Below are 26,946 nucleotides of genomic sequence, written 5' to 3'. Positions count from 1 at the left end.
GCCGTTGATGCTTGAACAACGTGGGTGTGAACTGTGCACATCTACTTACATGCAGATCGTTTCTGATGAACAGCACAGTCCGTGCTCTGAGGTGTCTTCCTGAAGATTCTCTTAACGTTCTTCTCTGGCGTGTGTTGTTGTAAGAGTACAGTATATGACACACGGAACGTCTCAGTTTGCTGTCTATGTTATCGCGAAGGCTTCTGTCAACAGTAGGCTCTTAGTTCAGTTTCTGGGGAGTCAGAAGTTATACCTGGGTTTTCGGCTGCCTGGGGGTCGGTACCCTGACCTTCTGCACTGTTCGGGTTTCAACTGTACAGATCGTGTCATCCGAGAATAGACATAGAAGAATTTTACTTCTTCCTTTCAAATCTGGGTGCCTTTTAGTTCTTTCCACTGCCCAGTTGCTCTGACTAGAACCTCCAGTAAAACGTTGAACAGAAGTGGTGAGAGCAGCTGTCCCTGTCTCATTCCTGCTTTTAGGGCAAAGCTTTTGGTCTTTCATCATCAAGTGTGATGTTAGCCTTGGGTTTTTTGTAGATGCCTTTCTTCAGGTTGAAGAACTTACCTTCTATTCCCAGTTTTGTTTGTTTGTTTTTAAGATTTTATTTATTTGACAGATAGAGAGATTACAAGTAGACAGAGGCAGGCAGAGAGAGAGAGGGAGAAGCAAGCTCCCTGCTGAGCAGAGAGCCCGATTGGGCGGGGGAGGGGGGGGCGTCGATCTCAGGATCACGAGATCATGACCTGAGCCAAAGGCAGAGGCTTTAACCCACTGAGCCATCCAGGTGCCCCCCATTGGTTTTTTTTTTTTTTTTTTTTTAAAGATTTTTAATTTTATTTATTTGACAGAGATCACAAGTAGGCAGAGAGACAGACAGAGAGAGGAGGAAGCAGGCTCCCCGCTGAGCCGAGAGCCCGATGTGGGGCTCGATCCCAGGACACTAGGACCATGACCCAAGCTGAAGGCAGAGGCTTTAACCCACTGAGCCCCCCAGGCGCCCCTGGTTTTGGTTTTGATCGGAAAAGGTTTTGAGTTTTAAGTGCTTATGCATTTGTTGTGATGAGCATACGGCTTTATTCTTTATTCTATTAATATGATGTATTGCATCGATTTTTCAGTGTTTCTGCAGTAAATCCACTTTGTCATGATCTCTAACTCTTCTTATGTCTTGCTGCGTTTGGTTTGGTAGTATTTTGTTGAGGACTTTTGCACCTGTATTCATGAAGGATATTACATTGGTCTGTGGTTTTCTTTTTTGTCGACGTCTTTGAGTGTTTGGTGTGAGGGTGATACCGGCTTCATGAGTTGGGAAGTATATTCTGTTTTTTTGGAAGTGTTTGTGAAGGATTGGTGTTATTTGTTCTTTAGATGTTTGGTAGAATTCACCCCGAAGGAGTTTGGGTCTGGGCTTTTCTGTGTTGGAAGTTTTTTTCACCATTAATTTCCTCACTCGTTTTAGGTATTCAGGGTTTCTATTCTTAAGTCACTTTTGGTGTTTTATGTCTTTCTAGGAATTTGTTCATTTCCTCTACTTTGTTGACACACAGTAGCTTAGAGTGTTCCCATATAATTCCCTCTCTTTTTAGAGGGTGGGTAGTGAATAGCCCCTCTTTCAGTCCTGGTTAGTAATTTGGATTTTCTTTCTGTTTTTCTTGGTCAGTTTAACCAGATGTTTGTGAGTTATGTTGAAGTTTCAAAGAAGTAACTTCATTTTGTTGATATTCTTTATTGTTTTTTAATTTCCTGTTCATTTATTTTCACTGTAATCTTTATTTACTTTCTTTTGCTTGCTTTGGGTTTAATTTGCCTTTTTCCTGGCTTTTTAAGGTGGAAGCTTAGGGTCTTGGTTTGAGTTCTTTTCTGATATAGGTAGGAGTCTGAGGTATACGTTTCCCTCAAAGCACTTTTTGAGCTGTGTTATGGTTGATTTGTGACCCCTCCTGCCCCCAAAATACGTTGAAGTCCTCTGCTCACCCCATACCTCAGGATGTGACCTTATTTGGAAATGGGGTCATTGTAGACAAATTCAGATGAGGTCCAGAGTAGGATGCCTCTTAGTACCAGGCGATTGGTGCTGGCATAAGAGAGGAAAGTGCTTTGTGAGGACAGGCATGTACTGAGGGGACAATGTGAAGATGTAAAGGGAAAGGAGAGCCATATCCTGGCCATTCTATGGCCTCCTACAGGCCATGGAATACCAAGGCTTCCCGGCAAACACCAGAAGCTGGAGAGGGAAGAAGGACCTCCCTAGAGCCAGCAGAGAAGTTATGGCCCACCTGGCACCTTGACTTTGGACTTCTGGCTTCCAGAATTGAGGCAATGATTTCTGTTGTTTTAATTCACCCAGTTATGATACTCTGTTATGGCAGCTCTAGAAAACTAAAACCAACTGTCTCCTATAAATTTTGATTTGCTGTGTTTTCATTCTTTTCAGTCCAGAATATTTTCTGTTTTCCCGGGTGATATCTTTGACCCATGAATTGGTTGATTGATTATTCATTTATTTGTATTTTAAGTGGGCTCTGTGCCCAGTGTGGGGCTTTAACTGACGATCCTGAGATTAAGTGTCTGCGTTCTACCGACTCAGTCAGCCAGCCAGCCAGGCACCTGACCCAGACGTTATTTAGAAGTGTATTGTTTGATTTCTAAGTGTTTAGCTATTTCCTAGGTTTTCGTGTTCCGTTGACTTTTAGCATAATTCCCTGACAGTCGGAGGGCATACTTTAACTTTAGCTTCCGTTAGTTAGGTTTTACAAATATGGCTCAGATAATGTTCTGTCTCGAAGAGTGTTTGCTGCATGCCTGTACAGAGCGTGTGCTGTGCCACCCTTAGGCCGGCTGTTCCGTGCGCCAGATGGAGCTGGGCTGTGGTGTGGCGTCTGTCTCGCTCTTCCTTGTCTCCTAGTGATACTGTTTGTTACTGGCAGTAGGGTTCTGGAGTCTCCGCGTATTCTTTCATTTTCCTTTTCTTTCAGTTTTGTTGGCGTTTGCGTCATGTGTTTTGAGGTTCTGTTGTTAGTTGTGTGTATATAGTTGTTACATCGGCCTGTACTTATGACCCTTTCATCATTATGAAGTGTCCTTCTCTGTCTCTGGCAGCCCATGTGGTCTGATAGCCATGTAGCCCTTCTGCTTGTGGTTTGTGGTTTCTCTTTGTAGCCCTTCTCCCAGCCTTTACTTTTAATCTCTTCATATCTTTCAACCTCAGGTCTGTCTTGCAGACAGCATACAGTTGGATCATCTATTTTTTTTACCCATCGGTCTCTGCTTTTTAATTGGAATATTTAATCCATTTATATCTAATACAATTACTGAAAAGGCAGGAGTTACATGTTAGTTTGGTGTTTATTTTCTATGTATCTTATGTCTTGTTCCTCTTACTCCATTACTTTCTTTTGTGTTAAATAGATATTTTCCAGTGTGCCATTTTACTTCCCTCATTGTTTGTACTTTTATTTGTTTCCTTGGGGAAAGAAAGTTTATATTTTAACTTGTAGCAATCTAGTTTGGATGAATACCAGTTTTATTAAAATAGTATATAAAAACTTGGTCCTGTGTAGCTCCATTTCTTTTGTTCTTCTTGTGTTGTTATTGTCAGACAAGTTCCATCTTTGTATGTTGTTGTATGCAGTGTGCCCGTCCACACAGATGTACAGTTATAATTGTTGTGTTACGCAGTTGTTTTTTAAATCATACAGAAGAGGGGCCCCTGGGTGGCTCAGTTGGAAGCGCCTGCCTTCACCTCAGGTCATGATCCCAGAGTCCTGGGATGGAGCCCCACTGCCATGGCGGGGAGGTCCTTGCTCAGCAGGGAACCTGCTTCTCCCTCTCCCTCTTCTGTTCCCCTTGCTTGTGCTCTCCCTCACTCTTCTCTGTCAAACAAATAAATGAAGTCTTAAAAAGAAATCATGCCGAAGAAAACAGTCACAACTAAAAGTGCATTTCTACTCTTCTAGACTAACCTGGAGGACTTCTTTAACGTTTCTTCCAGAGTAGGTCTGCCGGTGACAAATTCTTCTGCTAATATATACTTTTAGAAGATTTTATTTATTTATTTGACAGAGGGAGAGAGAGATCATAAGTAGACAGAGCAGCAGGTAGAGGGAGGAGGAAGCAGCTCCCTGCTGAGCAGAGAGCCTGATGCGGAGCTGGATCCCAGGACCCTGAGATCACGACCTGAGCCGAAGGCAGAGGCTTTAACCCACTGAGCCACCCAGGTGCCCCACTTTTATTAATGTTAAATGCTTTAATTTCTTCTTCATTTATAAAAGTACTTTGGTGTGTGTAGAATTCTTGGTTGACATTATTTCAACACTTGAGTGTGTCATCCCACTGTCTTCTGGCCTCTGTGGTTTCTGATGAGAGATCAGCGCCTAATCTTATGGCGGGTCTCTCTTATACGTCATTAAGTTGCTTTTCTCTTGTTGCTTTCAAAATCCTCTGGATTTCAGCAGTTCGATTATGATGTGTCTGGGTGAGTATCTCTTTGAGTTCATCTTATTTGGAGTTGTTGAGCTTCTTAGAATTTTCTGACTTTTCTGGTTATTGCTTTCCTGTGAATTGTGACGTCTGGGGTGTGTGCTTTGTCTGTGATGCCCATTTTTTACTGTTGTCTTATACTGTAGTTACGGTGTCTTTGCACGATAGGCCTAGTGCTTTGCTTTTGAAGTCTGCAGCATCATAATCTGTGAATTTAAAACATTAAAACATTAGAAAGCATTAAGATTCAAAACCCCGAATATTCTTTTGCTCCTCTGTAGGTGTGGTGGGGGTGCGCTGGTGGGTGCGCCGGTGGGTGCGCTGGCCAGGACAGTGCCAGTAGGTCCAGTCACAAAGCGGCTAAAGGGCAGCACTCGGTGCAGGTGCGTTTGCCCGTCATTGCTGAGCTCTGCCTTGTAGCAGGAAACAGACCACAAACCGTGTGTGGACAAGTGAGCCAGGCTCTGTGCTACTCTGTGTCTGGGTATTGGAATTCGAATTTCAGATGATTTTTACAATTTAAAAACAAAAACATCTTCGGCTTTTGGCTGTAGAGAAACAGGAGGCAGGCTCTGGTTTGCTGACCTCTGAGGGAGATGTGCTCCCTGGGGTTCCAGAGCGCCCTGTCCTTTGTTAGAACACATACGTTGTGTGTGGGTGTGTGTGGGTGTGTGTGGGTGTGTTGTTAAGTAATCTTTCCACACAGCGTGGGACTTGAACTTGTGACCTGGAGATTAAGAGACCCGTATTTTACCTAGTGAGCCAGCCAGGTGCCCCACATACCTTGTGTTTAGTTACTGGTTCCTTTATACGTTATTTTTTTGTTAATGTGTTAATGACTAGACCGGAAACTGCTCGAAGGTTGGGCAGTCGCTTTTCTTGGTTTCCTACACCGGCACATTTTAGGTGATCTATAAATGTTGTAAAACTTCATGAAAAAGGTGAAGGAATCAAAATTGGCTTATGGATGCCCCCCTCCCCTTGGTGGTGGCCTAGGGTAAGTGTTTTGGAGCTCACTGGCGTCCAGATGTAGACAGGAACCATTTATTCAGGCATTTGTTTCTTTATTAGTTTGTTTTTGGGACATTTAATGCCTTTTGTTTGTCAGCTTTTGACCTTGGAGCCACCTGAAGATACACATGGGGCCTTGTTAGGAGGCTCTTTGGTTCTAGTTTTGAGAACCAGGCGCACAATTACAGTTTGATACTTGCTATTCAGAGAGAGAAAATGTTACAGAAGCAGCGAAGAGGAAATTCTTCACTGTTTAGTTAGAGGGTTGGTTAGAGGAAGCTTCCGGTGTGTTCGTGCCTGCCGCCGACTGATACCACAGGTGTCTTGCTCAGGGTCCCACATGGAGTCTTGGAGAAAGGTTGGCTTCTCCGCTTGTGCAGATGGGACTGGAGACGTGGCCTCCGTCTCCCAGCAAGCGGCTGCAGCCGCTTTTAGTCTTTGAACACCTGAAACGTGTCCACACCAAACTGGAGTGTGCTGTGTGAAATGTACACTGGTTTATAGATACTTCGTACTTTTTAAGTATTAATTATTTTATATTGTATGTTGAAATGATAATATTTTGGGTATGTATTGGGTTAAGTAAAATTCATTAAAATTACTCCTTTTTCTACTCTTTTTTACTTTGACTGCTGGAAAATTTATAAAATTATACTTAGGGCTCGTCCTCTGTTTTTGTTGGGCAATGCTGCCCTAGCATGAACGTTTGGAGTTTGCAGTAATTTTTCAAGTATCTAGGATGAGAATCCTGTAATCTGGGGGAGAGGAGGAGAGATGAATTCTCCAAGAAAAGGGTCAAAGAGTAAGAGGACTTAGTGGAAGGCTGGAGAAATGCCCCCATTCTATGGATAAGGGAGCAAAGGCTTAGGAGAGATTAGTCGGCAGTTGGAGAGGGGCTGGCGGGTGGCTCCTCAGCTGGGGAGTCGAGTGCAGGTGCCGTGTGTGGATCAGAGCTGCTGGCAACCGGAGCCCGGTAGGGTGCAGGGTGTGTGCACCTGCAGCCCTCGGGGGTGAGTGTGGCACTGGGCTCTGGCATGGTGGGAGGTCTGGGGTCTGGTCCGACATTGCCACACACCTCTTGGGCATAGAGGCGGGCTGGAACCAGACTCCTGCTGCTTTCCAGTTTGCACATCCTGTCCCTCTGGCTTTGCAGACATGAGGTGTTTGTGCTCATGCGCTTGTTTGCTTTTCTGTCAGTTAGGTCCTGGCGACTCAGACTTCATTCTTCTTTTGCTGTCTTCAGGACCTACCAAGCCTACCCGTTGGGCATTATCCTAGGTGTTACCAAGTCTGTCGGTTCTCAGCCTTCATCTTACCAGGCCTCTTGACATCACTTGACGCAGCTCACGAAGAGAGAAGTGCTCGGTTTCCTCAGTGCACTTCCAGAACGCCTCACACGTCTGGTGTTACCTACCTGGTTGGGTCTGTTTTCCGTCTTGTTTGCAGGACCTTCCTCTGCAGCCTGACCTCTGGCTACTCAAGTGCCCCAGGACCTCATCCTGGTCCCCCTGTTCTGTGTCCTTTCGCTGAGTGACCTCAGCCAGTGCTGTGTGGACCCCAGCCTCACCTTCTTTTTTTTTTTTTTTTTTAAAGATATGATTTATTTGACAGAGAGAGACACAGCGAGAGAGGGAACATAAGCAGGGGGAGCGGGAGCGGGAGAGGGAGGAGCAGGCTTCCCGTGGAGTAGGGAGCCCGATGCGGAGCTCAATTCCAGGATCCTGGGATCATGACCTGAGCTGAGGTGGACATTTAACCACTAAGCCCCCCAGGCACCCCTAGCCTCACCTTTGTCTGGTCTCCAGGTTTGGGGGCGGATTGAGTATTGGGAGGGCTGATGGGCGCCTTCAGCCCAGTGTGTGCACCTGGAGCTCTGACTTAGCCTCTGAGCTCATCCTGTAGTGACTGGCTTCATCTGCAGAAACCAGTCCTCGGAAACGGGGGTTGTCTGTCTGTAGAGTCATCTGACACCCACCACCGGGGCTGTTGCTGGGGTCCATGCCGCCTCTCCTTCCTGCTTCGCCACGGCCTCCATGATCTCTGCTCAGGCACCTAGTGTGTCCGTGGGGTGTTTCCCCGGCCAGCAAGGCTGTGTGTGGCACCAGGCCCTGGGCTGTCTAGTGTCTTTTCCTACCTCTTCCCCCGGCTCAGGCTCCAGGCCCTGTGGCCCCCTGGCTGTTTTGTAGATGAACTGGGGTCCTGTGCTCCATGTTCCTCTGCCTGGAGGGCCCTTCTGTGGACACACCCCTCCCCTGCCTCCTTTTGGGGAAGGCACTCGTCCTGTGACAGGGCTGTCAGCTGGGAAACCCAGTCAGTCACCATTCCTGGTAAAGTTGTATGAGGACCTGCGGGCTGTCCTGTGGGATTTCGTTCTAGGACCTTTTAGCTGAGTCTCTGTTGGAATCACTGACGGGTTTTGCTTGTTGGCTAGAGGCTGTGTCCTGAAGGCTGTTGCAGGAGTGTGACTCTGATTGAGACGTTTCCATGCTGGTACTTCTGTTGCAGTAGGGTTTTTTTTTTTTAAAGATTTTTAAATTTATTTTAGGGAGATAGAGAACATGTGTGAGAGCTTGTGTGTGAGCACACGGGGAGGCGAGAAGGACAGAGGGAGAGGGACAGGGAATCTCAAGGGGCCTCTGTGCTCAGTACGGTGTCTGATGAGGGGCTCAGTCCCACGACCCTGAGATCACAACCTGAGCCAAAACCAAGAGTGGGCACATTTAATGGCTTGACTGAGCCACCCAGGTGCCCTGTAGTAGTTTTTTTTTTTTTTTTTAAATATTTTATTTATTTGACAGAGAGAAATCACAACTAGGCAGAGAGGCAGGCAGAGAGAGAGGAGGAAGCAGGCTCCCTGCGGAGCAGAGAGCCTGATGTGGGGCTTGATCCCAGGACTCTGGGATCATGACCTGAGACGAAGGCAGAGGCTTTAACCCACTGAGCCACCCAGGCGCCCCCCTGTAGTAGTTTTTATAATAGGACTTATTCTGGTTTTGTTTAATAGCTTTTAATGCCTTGTTACCTGACTTGCTGGATCTGCTGATCTTCTACAAGGAAGTATTTCATTATTTACTTTAGCTCTTCTAACATCAAGAAAGTAACTTAAAGTTTTGAATGTAAACTTGGGAAATAAACAAACTAAATTTAAATCAGAGTAGTAACCCTAAAGATTTTTCCAACTTTTTATTTTGAAAATTGTCAAACTTTTAGAAGATGTCAAAGAGTATTCAGTGAGCACTCATATACCCTTCACCTAGATTCATCAATGAGTTTATCATTCTTCTCACTCTCTCTCTGGTGTGTTACTGCTATTAATGCCCCGCAGAGAACAAGTTGCTTGTGTTATATGTTCCTTCACCCCAAGGCTTCGGTATCTCCTAAAAACCAGGAAATTCTCATGTAATCACAGCATAGTAGTTAAATTCAGGAAATTCAATATCGATGTGATACTATTATCAGTCTGTACATACAGTATATCGTTCATACTCAGATTTCCCAGTTAGTCTCCATGTGTCCTTCATAGACGTAAAAAATCACAGGTAGTGCTTGGCATCTGGTTGTATGGGTTTTTGTCTTCAGTCTGGAACAGGCCCAGCCCCATGTCCCCTTAAATCTTTCATGACATATACAGTTTTGAGGCACCCAGGTCATTTGCTCTGTCCAGTGACCTACAGTCTGGATGTATCTGCTTTGTTTCCTCATGATTGGATACAGATTATACAGTTTTGACAAGAACCCTGTGCAGGTAGCATTGTGGATGTTTTCATTACCTGAGGAGTCACGTGTGTCCCTCAGATTTGGCAGCTTCAAAGAGCAGAAATTTATTATCGCGCAGTTTCTGTGGTTAGGACCTCAGACTGGGACCTCCGGGTCAGGGTCTCTTAAATAAGGCTACATACAGTTGCGCTGTTAGCGGGGCTAGAGTTGTGCCACAGTTCAGCTGGGACAGGATCTTCCAGATTTCAGTCTGTCTAACTGACATCATCTGTCCTACCCCTTACCCATTCATCCCATGCTTCCTCCTCCCCTCTCCCTCCTGTCTGTCCACCCATCATTCACTCATCCAGTTTACTTAACTGGGGAAGCCTGGGAGGCATTCCCACGAAGGTCAGTAACAAAGTTAGGCTGCTTATCATCTCCGTTAATCGTCAGCATTTTATTGGTGGGATTAAGCAGTATAATCAGAGAAGAACTATTAGAGGCAAAAGAATTAGAAAATAGATGGTAGGGCGCCTGGGGGGGCTCAGTAGGTTAAGCCTCTGCCTTCGACTCAGGTTATGATCTCAGGGTCCTGGGATCGAGCCTCCCATGTCGGGCTCTCTGCTTGGTGGGGAGCCTGCTTCCTCCTCTCTCTGCCTGTCTCTGCCTACTTGTGATCTTTCTGTCAAATAAATAAATAAAATCTTTAAAAAAAAAAAAGAAAAGAAATGGTAAACAGTAAAACTCTTTGCCAGTGAGATAAGTGTACCTGGAGAGTCAGTGCTAAAATGCAGATGATGAGATCATTTAGTAAAGGAACTAAATATAAAATTGGCATCTAAAAATACGTAGCCTCGGGGCGCCGGGGGCTCAGTCGTCAAGCATCTGCCTTCGGCTCAGGTCATGACCCAGGGTCCTGGGATCAAGCCCTGCATCAGGCTCCCTGCTTGGCAGGAAGCCTGCTCCTCCCTCTCCCACTCCTCCTGCTTGTGTTCCCTCTCTCACTGTGTCTCTCTCTGTCAAATAAATAAATAAAATCTTAAAAAAAAAATCAGTAGCCTTCAAATATACCAAACAGTAACGCCCTTTACACCACCACCAGGAAAGATAAAATACTCTGAAGTGAGTTTAATTATGTACAAAAAAAGAAATAGTGTAAAATACTGTTTCCCAAAACAAAAGACCTGAACCATGGAAAGGTACTTCCTGTTCTTGGACATCATAATGTTAGTTCTCCCAAGTCAATATAAAAATTTACATTTTTCCTTTTAAGAATACTGACAAGGAGTCATTCTCAGTTTTGCTCTTCCGTGTATCTTCTGTTCAGTCCATCAGAAAGTCCTTTTGGCTGTACCCACAGGACAGCCGCTCAGTGCCACCGCCGCTGTCCCTCTAACATGTCACTGCTTGCACCCAAGTCTTCACTGGGCCTTTCTTGGATTATAGCAGGTACTCCTTGACTGGTCTTCCTAGTTTTTCTGTTTCCATGCTGTACCTGTCCTATCCATTCTTTGCCCCAAAGCCAACTGATCCTTTAAACAGTAGGTTATGGAACTGCTCAGTATCTTGACGATTGAAGTAGATGGGTGAACTAGAACAGGTGACAGAATTGTGTCGAATGGAGCCCAGATGCCTTATATGTGAAGACGAGTAAAGGTGAGGAGATCTGAATAGGGTTAGTGGGGTGTGTCAGTGCAGTTCAGTATCCTGGTGACGACAGTATTCTCTTGTTTTGCCAAGTATTATAGTGGAGGAAACTGGATATTAGTAGGTTGAATAGTGTCCTCCCAAGTTCATGTTCGTCAGGAAGCCCAGAATGTGACCTTGTTTGGATGCAGGGTCTTCGCCAGTGTAATTTATCAAGGATCTCCAGATCAAATCATCCTGGATTTAAGTGTGCCCTGTGTTCAGTGACTGGTGTTCTCTTAAGAGGAGGACAGACGCAGACACGGGAAAGAAGCTTGCCATGTGTGCACAGAGGCAGAGATCGGAGCGTCACACCTGTGAGCCAAGGAAGACCCGGGGTGGCCGCCAGAAGCTAGAAGAGGCAAGAAAGGGCTCTTCCCAGAGGCTTCGGAGAGGGCACGGCTCTGGCACCGCCGTGATGTTGGACTTCTGACCTCCAGGACTGTGAATGGATGAAAACAGTTTATTTTGTTTTAAGCCATCCAGTTTGTGGTACTTTGTTTGTGGTACAGCAGCCCTGGGAAGCTCATACCCTGGACAAAGTGTACAAGGCAGTCTGTTATTTCTCATGCTTCATGGGAATCTACAGTTACCTCGGGTGGAGATAACCATATGAGGGACTGCCAGAATGTGTCCTGCAGTGATCACACAATTTTATAACCCCATCAGCAGTCTGTGAGGGTTCCCATTTCTCTGTGTCAGCATCAGCACTTGCTATGGTCCATCTTTTTTTTTTTTTTTTAAAGATTGTATTTATTTATTTGATGGATACAGATCACAAGTGGGCAGAGAGGCAGGCAGAGAGAGAAGGAGAAGCAGGCTCCCCACTGAGCAGAGACCCTGATGTGGGGCTCGATCCTAGGACCCTGAGATCATGACCTGAGCGGAAGGCAGTGGCTTAACCCACTGAGCCACCCAGGCGCCCCTACGGTCCATCTTTTTGATTACAGTTGACCTTGTGGGTGTGAAGTTGGCATCTCAGTGGGGTGCTGATTTGCATTTTCCTAGAGATTAATGCTGTTGAACATCTTTTCTTGTCCTTATTGGTCATCTGTATATGTTCATTGGATAAATTTCTATTCAGATCCTTTTCCTATTTTTAAATTTGATTGTCTTTTTGTTATCAAATTGTATGTTGTCTTTATATACTGTAAATGTAGGTTCCTTATCAGTTACACGACTTGTGAATATTTTTCTTTTCGTGGGTTTGTGTTGTCACTTTTTTGGTGGTAGTCTTTGAAGCACAAACATTTTTAATTTTGATTATGTCTAATTTGTGTATTTTTCTTTTGTTGCATATGCTTTGGGGCAGTCATATAAAAATTGCCAAGGCGGGGGTGCCTGGGTGGCTCAGTGGATTAAGCCTCTGCCTTCAGCTCGGGTCATGATCTCAGGGTCCTGGGATCGAGCCCCGCATTGGGCTCTCTGCTCGGCAGTGAGCCTGCTTCCTCCTCTCTCTTTCTCTCTGCCTGCCTCTCTGCCTGCTTGTGATCTCTGTCTGTCATATAAATAAATAAAATCTTAAAAAAAGAATTGCCAAGGGGCGCTGGGTGGCTCACTTTTAGTTAAGTGTCTGACTCTTGATTTTGGCTCTGGTTGTTATCTCAGGGTCGAGGAATGGAGTCTCCTCTTGGGCTTCATGCTGAGCATGGAGCTTGCTTGAGATTCTCCCTCTCCCTTTCCCTTCTCCCCTACCCTCCTACTCTGTGTGCACACTCGCTCTCTCTCAAATAAATAAAAAATCTTTTCTAAAAAATTGCCAAATTCTAGGTCATGATGATTTATGCCTCTGTTTTCTTCTCCTTTTTAAAGATTTTATTTACTTATTTATTTGAGAGAGAGAGAGAGACAGAGAGAGCATGAGAAGGGGGAGGGTCAGAGGGAGAAGCAGAGGGAGCCCGATGTGGGACTCGATCCTGGGACTCCAGGATCATGACCTGAGCCAAAGGCAGTCGTTTAACCAGCTGAGTCACCCTGGCGCCCCCCTATGTTTTCTTCTTTGTCTTCCTTTTTTTTTTTTTTTTTTTTTTTAAGAGAGTGAGCATGTATGCAAGTAGGGGCAGGGAGTGAGAGAGGGAGAAAGAGAGAGAGAGAATCTCAAGCAGGCTCCATGCTCAGCACAGAGCCCGATGAGGGGCTCGATTTCACGACCCTGAGATCATGATCTGAGCTGAAATCAAGTTGGACACTTAATGGACTGAGCCACCCAGGCGCCCTGTCCGAGTTTTCTTTTAAGTGTTTTATAGTTTTAGCTCCTATAATCAGCTCTTTGATCCATTTTGTTTTTTATTTTTAAAGCTTTTATTTATTTATTTATTTGACAGAGATCACAAGTAGGCAGAGCAGCAGGCAGAGAGAGGGAGGGGGAAGCAGGCTCCCCACCAAGCAGAGAGCCCAATGCCGGGCTTGATCCCAGGACCCTGAGATCGTGACCTGAGCCGAAGGCAGAGGCCCACTGGGCCACCCAGGCGCCCCTCTTTGATCCATTTTAAATTAATTTTTGTATGTGGTGTCAGACGGGTTCGGGGTCATTGTTCTGCGTGTGGACACCTGCTTGTCCCAGCACCGACTACTGAACTCTTCTGTAACCACCGAATGGCCTCGGGGTCTTTCCTGAAAATCAGTTGACCACAGATACATGGGATTGTTCTGGACTTTGAGTTGTATTCCAGTGACGACATGTCGGTCTTTATGCCAGTATGACACTGTCTTAATTACTGTAGTTTTAGGGTAAGTTTTGTATTAAGGAATGTATGAGTTCTCCAACTTTTTTTTTTTTTCAAGATTATTTTGACTCTTCTGGGACTCTTTGGTTTCCATGTGAATTTTAGGGTTGCCTATCAATTTCTTCTTCTTCTTCTTCTTCTTCTTCTTCTTCTTCTTTTTTTTTTTTGCCTGCCAATTTCTACAAAGAGGACATCTGAGATTCTGATAGGGATTATGCTGAGTTTTCTTCTTCTTTTTTTTTTTTTTTAAAGATTTTATTTATTTATTTGAAAGCGAGAGAGAGACAGTGAGAGCAGGAACACGAGCAGGGGGAGTGGGAGAGGGAAAGCAGGCTTCCTGCCAAGCAGGGAGCCTGGGGAGCCTGATGTGGGGCTTGATTCCAGGATTCTGGGATCGTGACTTGAGCCAAAGGCAGATGCTTAATGACTGAGCCACCCAGGCACCCCTGAGTTTCTTTTAAATATAATGATCCCTGATTAGTATCTTAAATATATAAAGAACTTATAAAAATGAAAGGAATAATCCAGATAAAAAACAGAAGGCATGAACAGACATTTTTCTGAAGAAGACATCCAGATGGCCAACAGACACATGAAAAGATGCTTGGGGAACCTGGCTGGCTCAGTCAGGAGAGCATGCAACTCTTGATCATGGGGTTGTAAGTTCGAGTCCCATGTTGGTGTAGAGAGTACTTAGAAATAGAGTCTTTTTAGGGGAGCCTGCTTCCCCCCCCCCTGCCTGCCTCTCTGCCTACTTGTGATCTCTGTCTGTCAAATAATAAATAAAATCTTAAAAATAAAGTCTTTTAAAAAAAATAGATACTCATCATCAGGGAAATACAAACCAAAACTACAGTGATATGTAACCTCACACCTGTGAGAATGGCTAAAATCAACAGCACAAGAAACAACAGGTATTGTCATGGATGTGGAGAAAGGAAACCTTCTTGCTCTGTTGGTGGGAATGCGAGCTGGCACAGTTGCTCTGGGAAAGAGTATGGAGGTTCCTCAGGAAGTTAAGAAGAAAGCTGCCTTCGATCCAGCCATCACACCACTAGCTATTTACCTGAAGAATACAGAAATACTAATTCAGGGGGATACATTCACCCCGATGTTTGCAGCAGCATTATTTACAGTAACCAAACGATGGAAACAGCCCAGCTGATCGTCACTAGACAGATGGATAAAGAAGATATGGAATGTACGTATACAATGGAATATTATCCATAAAAATGAAATCTTGGGTGCCTGAGTGGCTCAGTGGGTTAAGCCTCTGCCTTTGGCTCAGGTCATGTCCTCAGGGTCGTGGGATCGAGCCCCGCATCAGGCTCTCGGCTTGGCAGAGAGCCTAGTTCCTCCTCTCTCTCTCTCTGCCTGCCTCTCTGCCTACTTGTGATCACTCTGTCAAATAAATAAAAATTTTTTGGAAGATTTTTATTTATTCATTTGACAGAGATCACAAGTAGGCAGAGAGAGAGAGGAGGAAGCAGGCTCCTGGCAGAGCAGAGAGCCCGATGCGGGGCTCGATCCCAGGACCCTGGAATCATGACCTGAGCCGAAGGCAGAGGCTTTAACCCACCGAGCCACCCAGGCGCCCCTCAAATAAATAAAATCTTAAAAAAATATGAAATCTTGCCATTTGCAAAGACGTGGATGGAGCTAGAGAGTATTACGCTAAGTGAAATAAGTCAGAGAAAGAAAGATCCCATATGATTTCACTTATATGTGGAATTTAAAAAACAAAACGGGGAAAGGGAAAAAAAAGAGAGGTAACCAAGAGATAGACTGGGGGATTAAGGAGTGCTCTTGTGATGAGCACCGGGTGGCGTCCAGAAGTGTTGAGTCACACCAGAGTCTACGATTATAGTGTTAACTAGCTGGAACTAAAACAAAAACTTTAAAAATATACATACAGGATTCCTGAATGGAGTCATGTGTATACCTAATGCCAGGGAACATGAGCAGATATTTGTTGACATCCAAACTGAGTAGCAGACTAACAGACATAATTGGGTCCTAGTGGCATGGGCCAGATGGGAGAGTGTGGACAGGGAGGCAGCACAGACCTGAAGACTTGTAGAAAGGTTGGGCGTGTCCATGGCCAGAATGTGTTACTGGATGGACAGACACTGGGAGACGTTTCGTAGTTGGAAGGTGTAGGCAGTGGGCACATGGCTAGAGCCCACAGGGTGGTCAGAGTGTGAGCTGGGTGGTGGTGATGATGTTTCCTACAAGGCCATGAGGAGTGGGGGGCAGAAGCAGGTGTCAGGGACGCTGAGGGCCATGGGATACCCACAGGAAGGAACCCACTGCCGATTGTTCTAGAATGCTGGGCTGGCAGCCTAGCCTGTGGAGGCTGGTCACAGAGACCGAAAGCTGTTGTGACCCACGGACCCACGTACCTTCTCTTTAGGGCTTTAGCTGAAGAGAGGAGTGTGCTTTGTATTCGATGCTCAGTGAGTACCGTTGAACAATTAATGGATGAAACCCGCGGAGCGATCCCTTATGAAGACATCACCGTGTTTTCCAGAGTGGGGGGAAACTGAAAACTCACCGATGATCGTGAATCGAAAATGCCGAAACGCCGTATGACCGGTCAGCTTCCTGAAGTGCCGCACTGCTCTTCGTGTGACAGTGTGGAGACGCGGACACACGGGGGGGATGTGTGAGGGAAGCTACAGATGCCGCTCACGAACATGTAAAATGTGCACGTGAAGAGAAACTGGAAGGAAGTGAGAACTTCAAGTGAAGGTGGTGATACCTTTTTCAAAATCTCCTTTTACTTTTCCCTTCCTGATAAGTAAAGACTATTGGCGGTGATTGCCTGGGAGCCAGGCTGGGCCAGGGTTCCAGAGTGTGAGCTAGAACCATCCCAGGGGGGCGGGGCGATGTGGGCAGGCCCTGCTGGGTGCCAGTGGCTGTGCACACGCCGTCGGCACCTGCGTCTGCAGCTGCGTCTGCTCAGTCAGCAGACGCTCGCTGGGTGCCTGTCCTGTACCATGCCCAGGGGTGGAGCAGCGAGCCAGCTGGACAGACCTCATTCCCCAGCAGAGAACACAGAGGACGGGTGTGGAAGGCAGGTGGCACGCGGTCTGGGGGAGTCCGCAAGGAGGCCGGCGTCACTGCCGAGGTGTGAGGTGGGGACGGGAGGTCAGGGCCTGGCCCTTCTGGGTAACATAGAAGGTTCTGACTTCAGTTTGAGCAGGGCCGTTCTTGTTGTGTGTTGGGAATCAGATGACATGAAACTGCTGTGTGGTCAGCTGCTGGAGACGTGGCTTGTGGAAACACTGAGAAAGGTCAGATTCAGGGTCTGTCGTGAAGATGGAACCCTCAGGTTTGGGAAGTGAGAGAGGAGTTGAGGATGAGGTCTTGAGAAGTGGTCAGGTTCTGGAAATACGTTGGAAGGGGAAGCCAAAAGGATTTGCTGAGGTATCAGGTGTAGTTTGTGGCATGAAAGAGAGGAAATAGATTTTGGGGCCTTGTGCTTCAGCTCTTACAGTGGTGGTGAAGTGAGATGGGGTGCACCAAGGAGCAGCAGGTTTGTGGGGATCACGAGCTTGGTGTTAGATATGTTAATACACATCCAAGTGGAGATGTTTAGGTGGAAGGAGGTCTGAGCTGGAAATACAAATGTAGAAGTGTCAGTATGGTGGAGAGGACGTTAACCCAGGAGATGTGGGTCCCGGGGAGGGAGTCTTGGGAGGCTTTCCCAGACTCGCATAGGGTAGAGACAGTGTGGCCCTAGCCATGGTCACAGGGCTGTCCTGTGCAGTGCAGCAGATCTAGCGGACCCCTACCCACTAGACGCCAGGCACTGGCCTCCTGACCCCTTCACGACGAGGAAAAGTACCTTGTGGGTGGGGACACAAATTGCCCCTGATTGAGAACCACCTGTTTAAAGAGGGTGTGGCTGGAATCTCACCACTTCCCTGAGCTCGAAGTCGGTCACACCTCAGTCTCTGGGACCCTTGCAGGATTCTGGTTACTTCCTCTTGCCTGTATGATTCATTCTGTAGCAGGAATCCACAGGGGTCCTTAAACACTAGAGCAAAACTACTCTGAGAGTACTCCCTCCCCTCCCTTAAAATCGCTGCCGTAATCCGAAGGCGTAGCCCCTTGTAAGGGGCCAGTGGACCAGCCTGGCCCAGTACCCATGGGGCTCCTCTCTGTGTGGCTTGAGCCCTTGCTGTCCTTGTGCTCAGACGGTTCTTGTTCCACCTTCATCGCACCGAAAGCGGCTTCCTGCCCTTTCTCTCTCTCTCTGCCTTGGTTTATTTATCTGAAGTTGTCTTTCGTTTTTTTCATGTTTCTTTAAGGGCTGTGGCGTCCTGCCCTGTCCCTTCATTTTAGAATGTGCTCTTGATGTGTCTCTGTTCTCTGTAGTCTCAGCGCCTGCCGTGGGCAGGGCTTCAGCTCCTTGTAGACGGTTCTGCAGATATACGTGATGAATTCACATGTAAGCGTCAGTCCCTGTGCACGCATTTGTAAGTTGCTTTTTATCTTGCATCTACTGTTTTCTAAAAATTGTTTCTGTTTACTTTTCTACCATGAGGTTCTACCAAATCCCAACATACAGAACATTCCTGATTGTGCTCTTTAGTATTTACAGGTTTTAATGTCATTACTGTCTTGATGATTGAGGCCTCAGAAATTTGTTTGTGAATTGAAACAAAGTATATAAATGTTTTTTCCTAAAACATTTTCATTATAAATATTTGGATGAATACTTAGGAATTGACAGGTAGATTTTTGTAAGATTGCATAAGGGAAATCTTTTTTTTCTTGCATAAGGGAAATCTTAAAGGGATGCAAAAAATATAGGTATTTAAGTGACATTTATTTTTTATATTAATGCAGAGAAAATTGCTCATAATTTCATGACCCAGATAATCTTTTTTGACACATTTAAAAAATACGTACACACACAGGCACACACACGCACACACACATCTGTTTGGAAAACTCAGTCATCAGTCTGAATCTTGTACCCATCATTCCCTTGTTGGGTTTTTTTTTGCACAGTTTTATTGTAATTACTTGTATTTCTAAAAAGTAGATATTTTAATTTTAATAGTTTTTAATTTAATTTTTAAATTTATTTTAAAAAGTTATTTATTTATTTTGACAGAGAGAGACAGTGAGAGCTGGAACACAAGCAGGGGGAGTGGCAGAGGGAGAGGGAAAGCAGGCTTCCCACTGAGCAGAGAGCCCAATGCAGGACTCGATCCCAGAACCCTGGGATCATGACCGAAGCTGAAGGCAGATGCCCAGCGACCGAGTCACCCAGGCACCCCAATAGTTTTTAATTTCATAGGGTATCATGCTGTGTGTAATTTTCTGCAATTTCCTTTTTCATTAACATAATATTGCTAAGGTTTATTTATATTGCATGTTGCCAATACTGATTTATCTTGTCTGTTTTCCAGCCTTACTGTGTGAAAACACCCGAATTTTTTCATCCACTCTCCCACTGAGGGACATTTCAGTTTCCAGATTTTTTTTTCTCTTTTCCCCCTCGCCTTTTAAAACATTGTGTCCTGGGGCGCCTGGGTGGCCCAGTGGGTTGGGGCCTCTGCCTTCGGCTCCAGACATGGTCCCGGGGTCCTGGAATCAGGCCCTGTGTCAGGCTCTCTGCTCGGCAGGGAGGCTGCTTCCCCCCCTCTCTCTCTTCCGGCCTCTCTGCCTACTTGTGATCTCTGTCTGTGAAATAAATAAAAATCTTTAAAAAAAAATTGTGTCCTGTGCTGCCTAGAACATTTCCATGCTCTTCTCTTTTCTGGGTGGGTGGCCTCGCCAGGTCATTGGGTGTGTAAGTGTTCAACCTTGGGAGAGGGTATGCTGCTGCCACAGGCCCAGTTGGGGACATTCCTCCCAGCAGTGCTAGGAGTGGCTGGGCCCCGCCTCCTTCCGAGCCAGCCTTGTCACGTGGTTTGGTGTGGGGCCTTTGAGTGTGAAACGGCCTCTCCTCTCCTCTCCAGTGGTATTTCCTTGGTTGCTAATAACGTGGACTGTCTCTGGTGCTTACTGGCTGAATGTATAACCTTTGCTGTGAAATGTCTGTAGATGCCATTTGTCCATTTTGGGGGCTTTGTACTTCTATGATTTTGCAGTTCTTTGTATTTTTTTTTAAAGATTTTATTTTTAAGTGATCTCTGCACTCGGTGTGGGTCCTGAATTCCCAACTCTGGACCGAGAGCCAAGTGCTTCTCCAACCGAGCCAGCCAGGCACCCCTCTTAGTTTAGGTTTTGATATTTAATTCCACTTTCTTCTGGAGTTGGCTTTTTTCTTGCATTTAAAAAATTTTTTTTAACTTTTTTTTTTTAAGACTTATTTATTTTGGTGGAAAGAGGCAGAGGAGGGATGGAGAGATTGTCTCAAGCAGGCTCCATGCTGAGCACAGAGCCCAGTGCAGGGCTCCATCTCATGACCCTGAGATCACAACTGGAGCCCAAACCAAGAGTTAGATGTTTAACCAATTGTGCCACCCAGGCGCCCCTAAATTTTTTTTAAATAAGTGGTGTGAGTATGGAGGGATTCAGTGTCCTGTTTTTTCATGTGCTGCATCATTTCTTTCTACCTTCCTTTCTCCATCAGTCTGACACCCCACACCCCAGAGTGGACATGTGCACGAAATCTCTTTCTGGGTTTGTGCCTTTGGCCAGCTTACCTCTCGTATGCTGCTCGGTTACGTGATTTCTTCATAAATCCTCGAAACCAGTAGGGCGAGTCACTCCCTCATGCTTCTCTTCAAAAGCATTCTGGATAATTTTGGCCATTTATTCTTTTATTTTTAGTTTTTTTTTTTTTTAATTTATGTGACAGAGAGAGATCACAGGCAGAGAGGCAGGCAGAGAGAGAGGGGGAAGTAGGCTCGCCACTGAGCAGAGAGCCTGATGGGGGCTTGATCCCAGGACCCCGAGACTGTGACCTGAGCCAAAGGCAGAGGCTTAACCTTCTGAGCCACCCAGGTGCCCTGGCCATTTATTCATTAATGTAAACTTCAGAATCATCAAATTTCATGAAAAATAATGTTGGGATGTTAATTGCACTTGCATTGACTCTGTAGATCGATTTGATGAGAAAGGACACCTTCCCAGTATTGTGCCTTCTTATTTGTGAATACAGTATATCACTCTGTTCATTTAGTTTTTTAATAAAAAGTCTCAGTGAAACTGTATTTTTCATGTAGAGGTCCTGCCCATGTTTTGTAGGTTCCCCCGGGTCACTGGTGACTGACTCTCTGACGCCCTCGTCAGTGGGGTTCTCTTTGTAATCGCCACGTCTGTATACGAGGGCAGGTGACCGAGTGTCTGGCCTCACAGAGTCGCCTTGCTGAGCTCTGCCGTCGTCCTAGTAGTCTAAGTCCTGGGACCTGCAAGCAGGGACAGTTTTATCTCTTCCTTTCTGACCCTCAGACTGCAGTTCTGGTCTGATGGTGCCAGTTAGCACTCCCAGTAGAGTGTGGAGTCGGAGCAGTGCTGGTAGATGTCCTTCTTCTTGGTTTTGTTTATTTTTATTATTTTAGGAGCTTTCCAGTGCCCAGGTAATTTCAAATGTACAAAGTCTTACAAAAATAATACACAGGATTTCCACATGTGCTCCGTCCAGATGACCCAGTTGTTAACGTTTGACCACATTTGCTCTGTCGGTCTCTACGTCTGTTCCTCTGTCTAGTTTTTATTTGCTTTCCGTGATCATTCTTGATCTTGTAGGAAATGGATTTACCATGTCTTTGAGGGTTTCTCCTCCCAGTTCCAGTGCGGCGAGGGGCTCTGTGATGCCCGCAGCGCACTCAGCTCAGCCCTGGAGCTGCCTGGAGAAAGCGTCACGTTCCCCAGGGGTGTTGCGTCCCACAGGACTGGCTCCTCCTCCGGGGTCAGACGTCCGCGTGAGCCCGGGTTTTCACCGGTGCTTCTCACTGACTGGCTACAGATTAGAGGTCCCAGCGGCCCTTAGGTTTGATTGATTTTCTAGAATGGCTCACAGAACTCAGAGAAACACCTCACTGGATTGCTGGTGTATTACAAACACGCACAGCTCAGGAACAGCCCGGTGGCAGAGAGGCACAGGGGCGAGGTGTGTGGGAAGGGTGGGCGGCTTCCACGCTCTCACTGGCGCATCACTGTTCCTGAAAGTCCACGTGTTCACCAGCCTGGTGGCTCTCTGAACCCTGTCCCGTTGGATTTTTGTGGAGGCTTCATTACACAGGCGTGCTTAATTAACTCCTTGGCCATTGTCCATCGACTCAGCCTCCAGCCCCTCTTTCCTCCCCAGAGGTCTGGGTGAGACTGGGAGTTCCGTCCCTCCGGCCCCTGGCTTGCTTCTTGGCAACCAGCCACAGTCGAGTCACTAACATAATCAAAGACACCGGCATCAGTGTTTTGGGGACCATGAGCCAGAAATGGGAGTGAGACCAAATCTGTATTTCCTGTAATAAAGTACAGTATCACAGGACGGGGTTTACTTTATTAGTTTTTGAATCTCTATCAGAATAAGGACAGCTTGGGGCGCCTGGGTGGCTCAGTTGGTTGGGCGACTGCCTTCAGCTCAGGTCATGATTCCAGAGTCCTGGGATCGGGTCCCACATCGGGCTCCCTGCTCCTTGGAGAATCTGCTTCTCCCTCTGACTTTCTCCCCTCTCATGCTCTCTCTCTCAAATAAGTAAATAAAATCTTTAAAAAAAAAAAAAGAATAAGGACAGCTCTATTCCTAACTTACTGAGTTTTTAAAATCATACTTAGGTGTTAAATTTTACCAAATGCTTTTTCTACATTTTAAAAAAGTCTGTCAGTGTGGTGAGTTACATTCATGAATCTTAGAAAGTTGATCGTGCTCGAATGCCTGGGGTCACCCAGCAATGCCTCGTAGTGCTTTCTGTGCTTCTGGATTCGAGTTGCTGAATTTTGCTTAGAAGTTTTCATCTGTATTTGTAGTAGAAATTTCCACTCATGTTATTGTCTTCTCCTCTTTGGGTTTATTTTCTTGTTCATTTATACCTCTTTCTTTATTCATTTTAGAGAGGGAGAGAGAATCTCGAGCAGAGTCCACACCCAGGGTGGAGGCGATGTGGGGCTTGATCCTACGGCCCTGAAATCACGACCTGAGCTGAAACCCAGAGTCAGACGGACTGGGCCGCCTGGGCTCCCCATTTATACTTTCTTTAGATGGATTTGTTGTTAGCCCATTCAAAAAAGTACTTGGGACCTTTTTTTGTGAAGCTGCAGCCCACAGGTTCTGTTTTTATAGTTACTTTGGGCATGAAGAGGTAGGGGTGATGGCCCGGGGAGACCATGTGGCTGGTGGATTAACGGGTCCTTAGTGTATGATTGAAGAGCGGAGTAAGTGAGGGAAAGCCTGGCCCTGTGGACCCAGGATCCCACGCACAAAGCTGGATGGGTCAGAATTCTCAAGGCCCAAAAAGAGACAAGGAAAGAGAGAAAAAATTAGAGTAAGAAAAGATGCATGTTGCAAGGTAACTTCCTGCCTCCTTTTTTGCTCTTAGTAAAAGGTCACATGCTATTAAGAATTCCTTATAATTCCTTCCCAAAGGATTTTTGTGCACATGCCGGCGTCTCTGTTCTTACAGGGGTCTCACAGACATGCTGTTCTGTACGCTGCCTTGTGTCTGTCTCCACGGCTTCCCCCAGGAGCACACCAGCTTTTTGGTATTTCCTTGTTGGGCTGTAACCTTTTCTGGTGGGGATTTAGAGGGTCTAATCTAGGAGGAAGGCTGAGTGCGTGCCCTGGTTAGGTACGATTTGGAGAGCTTTTGCAGATGTGTTGTGGAGTCGAGAAGGTGCTGTTGTTCCGCCAAGGGTTATGTATGGGTTAGGGTTTTGTAGATGTGACCAGGTTGCGCCCAAAGAGGTTTCATTCATTTTTCCATATCAGCACTATGAGAATTGCCTGTTTATCCACTCTCCTGCGGACAGGCTTTAACATTTTTTTGGCCATTGGAAAATGGATAATGGTTCCTTCCTTGCTTTCAATGCGTTTTCTTTTCTTTCTTTCTTTCTTTTTTTAAAGATTTTATTTATTTATTTGACAGACAGAGATCACAAGTAGGCAGAGAGACAGGCAGAGAGAGGAGGAAGCAGGCTCCCCGCGGAGCAGAGAGCCCGATGCAGGGCTCGATCCCAGGACCCTGAGATCATGACCTGAGCCGAAGGCAGAGGCTTAACCACTGAGCCACCCAGGCGCCCCGCAATGCATTTTCTTAATAGCGAGTGAACAGTTCCATTTCTTTTCATTAGCATGTGCGTTTATGTTTCTTCGGTCGGCCTGCCTTTTCGGTGCTTCATCGGTCCGGGGAGTGGGAGCTGAGGGTGGGGTGGGGTAGGGTTTGCGGGGGGCCGTGTCTCCGCTGGCCCGGTGTTCTGTGTCGGAACTCCCCGACCGAGTCTGTGCCTTCGTTGTTCGCTGCTGGCTGGAGGGAACCGGACACTTAATGAAGAATGACTCATCAGCCATTTCTCTGGCTTCTCAGCCGTGGCCTTTGACTTGACCCTCCCCATCACGGTTCTGGGTTCAGCCACAGCCTGCAGGCCCCGGTGAGTGCCGGCGCCCGGCCGGAAGCAGAGAGAGGGCGTAGGGAGTTTACAGGAGAGCTTGTGTGGGAAGGTCAGTGCTCCCTGTTTTCATAGACCCTCAGAAATAGGAAGCAGCGTTGGTGGTTTTATTTTATAGTTTGCTTGAGACCTGAGTATACTACTTTGAAATATTGCCTCCTCAAAAAAGGGCTTCCAACGCTTCGTTTCGTCTTGGGAGCCACAACTTGGACCTGATCGGAGGGCTGGCACAGCAGGGTCTGTTTCTGAGAGGGGAGGTTGGGGAGTGGAGGGTGGGCGACACTCGGGAGGGCACCAGCTGTCCTCACGGCTGGCAGTGCTGGGGCATGGAGACCCAGCCCGCGCCCGCAGAAGGGGGACACAGGCAGCTCGGCGAGGGGCCCGAGGTGCATGGCAAACTTGAGGCTGTCTTCCCTGGGATCAGTCACTGGGTTCTTGGCTCTATAGGTCATCTCGAAGGCGAGTTTCTCATGACAGGGCTGGTAAAATGAGTCTTGTTCCCTTAAGCTTGACCTCAGATTCCTATCCTGGGTTTTTGTTAGTATCTTTCATGCAAGGCTGATCTCAAGAAACCCTAAAAGCAATGACTTATTATTATCATTATGATTTTGTATGTGTGTGTGGGATGAGCTGCATTGATGGTTTCTTTCTTTTTTGACAGAGACACAGCGAGAGAGGGAACCCAAGCAGGGGGAGCCAGAGAGGGAGAAGCAGGCTTCCCGCTGAGCAGGGAGCCCGATGTGGGGCTCGATCCCAGGACCCCAGGATCATCCCCTGAGCCAAAGTCAGACTCCTAATGATTGAGCCCCAAGTGCCCCTGTATCATGGTTTCCATAGAAAGCCCTCTCCGGGTCTTTAGGGTGAAGAAGTAAATGTGCAGTCAAATGGTTTCCTTCGGAGAAAATTCGAGTCACTTAAAAACGTTTGTTGTCACCGCCAGGCGGCTTTCAGGGCACTGTGGGCGCCAGCTCTGGACTGCTCTCTGCCTGGAGCTCCCTCTGCTTCGGGAGGCGGTTGCAGATGCTGGGGAAGGGCTGAGGGGCAGAGGCCAGCCTTCGGAGGAGGGGCCCGGATGGAGCACCCTAACTTCTGTGCAGGTGTGCGGTGAGCAGCCGGGGAAAGGGACACAGGGACCTGCAAGGAGCGTGGTGTCTCGGGTTGTATTCCCTTGCCTGACCCCTTCCTGCACACGGGTGCTGCTAGGCTGGGGGCAGGCAGGGCCTGGGGTCACCCTGCCCCACCCCCTGCAGAACACCCCTGTCCTGGTGTCTTGTCACACGGAGTGTGGGCGGCGGCCCCTCCGGAGCTCTGAGCACTGAAGGGCAGGTATCCTCCACTGCACAAAGCTCCTTCCCTTTTCACTTGAGCTGATGATAAACCAGTCTCTTTTCTCTTGCTTGAACGTTTATAAAGAAAGTACAGGACGTTTTTGCTTCAAACCTAACCCTAATGATGTTGCCTTGTTTTGTCCTTCCCTGCCCTACAGTGGCCTTATTGGTGGTGGAGAGCAAGGAGGGCATGAGGGAGGGGGTCTGGGGCCCGGGGACCTGCTAGGCTGTCTGGAGGACGTGGCCATGTTCCTTTGCAGTTGGCTCATTGTCGGTGTGGGCCGAGGAGAAAGAAGTCTGTCCGCCCTGGGCATGAGCCTGCACCCCATCCCCCATGAGGCTGTGCCTTGCCTCCTGGGAGCCTCTGGGCATGTGCTCAGGTTGCTGGATGGCCCGTCTGCCTTGGTGATGGGGAGACTCCAGTTTTCCTTGGGATGACAGAAAGGGACCCAAGGCCGCAGAGCTTCCCCATGGGTCTTCTTGGCTTTTCCATAGAGGAGCAAGACAGTGCATGGGCACATCTAAGACACATCTTGGGGGGGGGCAGCCTAGTGAGGGGTGGGGTTTCACTTATTGGAAATAGCAGGGTTGGAGCGGATTGGTTCCTAGGCTGCCTGTGCTAGAACTGTATTCTTGGAAAAAAGGGTGGCAGGTCGGGGGGGAGGCTACTCTCCTAGATGTGAGGAAACTCCAGCTCAGCCCGCGGAATAAGGAAGAGGGAACAATAGGGACGGCTCCTTTGTGCCTGTCCTTGAACGCAGGGCCGCAGTGAACTCAGGCCCTGAGTGCCAGGAAATGGCGCTGTTGTGGGTGGTGGTTGCGAGAGGGACCATTTAACCAGGTGTGCGGGCGGATGGGACACCTGTGACGAGTCTCACTGGTGGTTCATGTTGGCAGCTTAGCCCATGAGGGAGTGTTCGTGTCCTTGTTTTCTGAGTGGAAAGTGTGCTTTTCGAGGAGCTGTTTCCCCAGGCCGTGTTGAGGTTATTCCCTGTGCACTGGCAGGTTCTGACCTCTCCTCCCTCTTCTCCCCCTTCTCCTCCCTTCTCCCTGCCCTCCCTTTCTTCTTCCTCCTCCTCCCTCTCCTTCTCCCCCTTCTCCTCCCTTCTCCCTTCCCTCCCTTTCTTCTTCCTATCTCCTCCCTCTCCTCTCTCCTTCCTCCTCCTCCTTCCTCTTCCTCCCTCTATTCCTCTCCCTTAGATGAAGCGTCCCTCTGTGGGAAGGGGGGGCATTGAGACCAGGGGCCTGTGAGGACTGCAGCCCCAAGGTGGGGGCAGAACCTAGGCACAGGGGAGAAGGCAGGGCCAGGGGGATGCCTCACTTAGGTAGACATTTGCTTTTCATTTTTTGTTTTGTTTTTTAAGATTTTATTATTTGAGAGAGAGAGAAAGTGAGCAAGCGAGCACAAGCGAGCAGGGCTGGCGCAGGGCGGGGGGCAGCGGAG

At 47.3% G+C, this 26,946-nt stretch overlaps 1 protein-coding gene and 1 long non-coding RNA gene across 7 annotated transcripts in view; both read left to right on the top strand.

The window, feature by feature from the left end:
• The window catches only part of EHMT1 (euchromatic histone lysine methyltransferase 1), a 138,049-nt gene that overhangs the window by 11,292 nt on the left and 99,811 nt on the right, over positions 1-26,946 (top strand). The gene's annotated exons all lie outside the window — the stretch shown is intronic.
• Positions 10,562-19,137, top strand: LOC123952937. The gene is made up of 3 exons (XR_006820778.1): positions 10,562-10,642; positions 17,989-18,089; positions 19,032-19,137. It is a non-coding gene; the product is annotated as an uncharacterized LOC123952937 (long non-coding RNA).

This window comes from Meles meles, chromosome 11, assembly GCF_922984935.1.
Source record: "Meles meles chromosome 11, mMelMel3.1 paternal haplotype, whole genome shotgun sequence".
Lineage (NCBI taxonomy): Eukaryota > Metazoa > Chordata > Mammalia > Carnivora > Mustelidae > Meles > Meles meles.
Note: the sequence above shows the minus strand (reverse complement) of the source record. Positions and strands in the feature narration are given on the sequence as shown.